Here is a 4,464-nt window from a genome sequence, read left to right on the forward strand (position 1 = left end):
TTCTCTATCTGGATTTCTTATTGAATTGACTACGTTATCTTTGTGGACGACTATTCTCGCTTTACTTGGATCTATTACGGCACAAGTCTGATTACTTGTTTTCAGAGATTCAAGATAATGGTTGAAATTCTATTGCAGCGATCGATCAAAGTATTTCGGTCTGATTCAGGAGGAGAGTTTCTTTCCAATGAATTGACCAACTTTCTTATTCGTCACGGAATTACTCATCAACGCTCATGTGCTTACACACCTCAGCAGAATGGTGTTGTGGAAGGCGACGCATGGACATATTATGGAAGCTGCCCGAGCCATGCTGCAAGTAATGCCCCTCGCACTTTGTGGGCCGAAGCTGTCAACACTGCTGTTCATATTATCAATTGTATCCCACCTTAGCCGGACTTTCTCCTGAGCAATCTCTCACGGGACACCCTTCTGATTATTCTAATTTCAAAGTCTTTGGCTGTGTATGTTATGCTCATATTCCAACAAATCTTCGTGACATGATCCGAGGGCATCTACATTCGTTGGCTATGGTGATCACCAGAAGGAAGGGTTCTCGTTGCTATCATCCAGCTTCTTGAATTACAGAATTTTGATCTCCAGACATGTAGTGTTTGATGAATAAAGGCCATGATTATCGGCTTCTTAAACGACTCTCCCGACAGACAAATCTCCCATCATCTTATTATGGAATCTTCGCCCGGGGAGACTAAACTAAAGAGCAACCTCAAGGAGAATCTCGGCCCCCAATTCCAGAGCATTCTATCTAGGGCAACAGGATCAACGATACTGGATCCCACTACACTAGGATGTCCCTTCGTAGATCTACTCGCATAAAGTATACTAGTCAGAGGTATCCCTTGCAAAAATTTGTTTATAACAAAAATGTTGTCCTTATTTTTCAAGAGTTAAAAAGGAAATAGAACCAACAACTTTTAGAAAAGCATGCAACATCGAATCCAGCCTTAAAGTAGCCAGCCATGCAATCTAAAATGAGTGCGCTCACCAAAAGTCAAATGTCGGGATCTAGTGCCACTTCCTCCTGGAAAATGATAAAATGGCAGAATCTTCGGATGGAGTCTCGCTTAGTCGCTCGCTCGGGTCTACAAGATGCAGTATAAAGCCAATGGAGAAGTCGAAAGATACAAAGCTAGGCTCGTCGCTAATTGTTATTAGCCAGAATATGTTTGACTATGAATCAACCTTTAGCCCAGTCGCCAAAATGGCCACCATCAGAACCATCCTTGCAGTAGTCGCCTCTATTAAGAACTGGCCTCTAAAGTAATTAGATGTGAAAAAAATGCATTTTTGAATGGCAACTTAAAAGAAGAAGTATAAATGTTACAACCTGAAACCAGACTTTGTATGTAAACTTAAGAATGCCTTCTTTGGCCTCAAACAGGTGCCTGCAAGCGAACTGACGGACTTTGACAAGCCTTATCGTATTATATGAGGGGGCTGAGTCAATGCTGAAAAGCCCCTAGATAGTCAGGCTAGCGCCAGCAAACGAAGGCTGAAAAGAAAGCCTACTAGTAATGGTGCGCGGGAGCAGCGACGCGTAGGCCCCCCCAAAAGGGGGGCCGAAGCGCGTCAGGTTGCTTTCTTTGTTTTGAAGCTGGTTGCAGAAAAATCTTGTTCATAATCTAAAGATGAGGGGGGGGGGTTCCTTGTCTGTCGGTCGAAGAAGGCCACAAGTGGAAGCAACCGATGCTTTGGTCATTCAGTTGACTCCTTGCTGCCAGTCCATGCTTGCTGTCATGCTGGCAAAAGCGGGGGGCCGGTTTTACCTACTATTGGATTTGAACCAATGACTCTCGCCGTATGAAAGCGATACTCTAACCGCTGAGTCAAGTAGGTCAAGCTGAGTCAAGTCAGAGAAAATAGACCTATAAGAGAAAGCCAACCAAAGCGCAACCAGAGTTCTCCGCGGGGCGGAGCGCTAAGAAAGAGAAAGCGTTCTCGCTATACGAAATGAAGCAGCGGCTAGCACGCTAAGATCAACCACTTGGAGAACGCGGAGCCTTTCTTTCTCGGTCGCCTGTATGATAGGGGCTTAATAAGTTAAGTTGATTCCGATTCATGCGGTCGTTCTCTGCTGCATTGGTGTTTTCACTCTCCACCATAACAAATGTATTCCACCATATCTCAGGAGTAGTCAAAGGAAGTAGGCGGGTCCGAGTAGGAATAAATTCACTAAGAAGTAGGGGCATACATAAATGGATCAATTCATTCAACAAGATCCGTTCGGATCGGACCAGGATGAATGGGATTGGTCTGACCTCTCGCTCGGATGTAAGACTCCCGCCGCCGACAGATGTCCCACGCCACGTTTCGTGAACAGCTATGCCCGAGAATGAATGAATTGTGATATAGCGCCGAATAAGCCACTGACTGTAGGAGAGGAAATAGGGGGCCCTATACCATACATCCTGCTGCCTCGGGACGACTGCACGTTACATCATAGCAGCACGACCAAATGGAGGCGGAAACCAGCTTCTTCAGAAGGCGCGGGAGCCTCGGGGGGTCTGGGGGGGACGGCGGGAGCCGTCACGTGATAGGGGCTTTGAAGCTAGCCAGCTTCAAAAAAGCCGTTGCGCGCGGGGGGGTTCGAGGGGGACGTCATTTCTGCTGAAAAAACGTGAGCGCACCATTACTATATAGGCTAGATAGGGCGATACGGCTTTTCAGCATTGACTCGGCCCCCTCATATAATACGATAAGGCCCTTAGTCCTTAGTGGCTTGCTGCGTGCTAGCGCGCGTACTCTTCCTCTATGAGCGAGACTCCATCCAAATCCGCCACTCGTTGGTTGGTGTTAAATTCTTTTCTGTGAGACTATGCCTTCAATTCCATTCTTCGTCTCCCTAGTAGCAGTCTTCTTGCTGGCCCCAACCCAACATGCATTTTAGAGTGCCGTGCCGGGGCGATAGGCGCGCCGCAGTCACGCATTCGAGCAAGAGCCTTTCTTCGCTATGTAAATAGAGGGCCGGAATAAGTGCCAGACCCTCAACAACAAAAGAATGGATTAAGGTGATAGAGTGTTATCAGGAGACGCTAGGCTTCGGAATTGAAAATCTCTCTCTCTCTCTCTCTTTTCGTAAGCGGATTTCGCTCATCAAGTTCTTGTTTGATCTGCCGCTGTTAGAACACCACAATATTCGTCCTTTTGGGGTTAATGCTCTCAATGGTGAATCGATCATTCGCTATCCTTTGAGTTATGAGAGGACGGAATGGAAGAGAAGTAATGAAACCTGCGATTGCTACTGAATAACCTCCTTTGACTTTTTCAATAATAAACCCTTTGACCTTTGTATTCGTTCGCCAAATCTTGTTCAGTTCCATCCAAGCTCAGTTTTGTCTGAATCTTCATGGAAGAAGAAGAAGCGGTTCACCAGCCAGTACATCTGTGGATCCCACCAATTCATTAAACTTGGCGGCTACTCGCTCTTTGATTAGTGATTCACCGGCCACTAGATCGATGAATAATCTCTCAAAAATCTGCTCTTTGATTAGTGATTCACTAGCCACTACATCAAGGGATCCCACCTTATTCTCAAACCTGGTGGATCGGTTGATTGGCACTCCTGTAAGCTCATCTTGCATACAAATTCTGGGGGTCCTAAGTCTTGCATCCACCAAGAACATTTCTTCCCTTAAGTGTAAAGCTACGGATTGTGAGGCGTTTCCACTACATAAGAAAAAACTTGAATTAGATCTTGTAAATGATCGACTCAAATAGATGCTCATCATAAGCTTTTGAGTTTTTCTTCCTCCTCTTCCTATTTTATTGAGATTCAGCATCCAGTAGCGCCACGCCAGTTTAGAATGAGATGATAAGGGCTGAGGAGTCCCCACTCCCTTTCCCCCTGGCCGTGCCACATTTCAGAAAGGCCCTAGGCAGTCCTGAACTTACTTGTGTGAGCCTACGCCTTCCCCCCCACTCCCATATCCCCCCCAACCGACCAACCTGATGCCTTTCTCAAAAGAAGCATCTGGAAGTTTATAAGAGTCTTCGATGTACTTCTTTATACATCTTGGACCTTAGCCCCTTTTCCCTCAGATCAGATAAGAGGGTCCGGGCTTCTTCGATCTCCTCCTTAAGGTTCGCATGGGAATCCAAGTTGTCCAGTGTTTTCCATTCCATAATCTCTTTTATTATGGAGATGATGACTTCCTCAGTAGATTAATGATCCCCCTGTCCCGCTTCGGATAAGAGGTTTCTGATAGAAGCAGAAAGATCATTTTTAGTGAGAACCAATTCATAGAAGGCCCATATAGCCTGGTTTTGGAGTGGAGCTGTGTTAGTTCTTAACTGTTCCATGACACAGGGCCCATAGCTTGGGTCCTCATGATGTTGGCTTAGATAGGCCGAGAGCGTACGCTCCATCGCTTCCCGATTTAGATCCAAAATGTGCTCAGGAGCTCCCTCAGCGAGATGGGCTTCCTGATCGAGAATCAGCTCTGG

This window comes from Magnolia sinica, chromosome 11 (assembly GCF_029962835.1).
Source record: "Magnolia sinica isolate HGM2019 chromosome 11, MsV1, whole genome shotgun sequence".
NCBI lineage: Eukaryota > Viridiplantae > Streptophyta > Magnoliopsida > Magnoliales > Magnoliaceae > Magnolia > Magnolia sinica.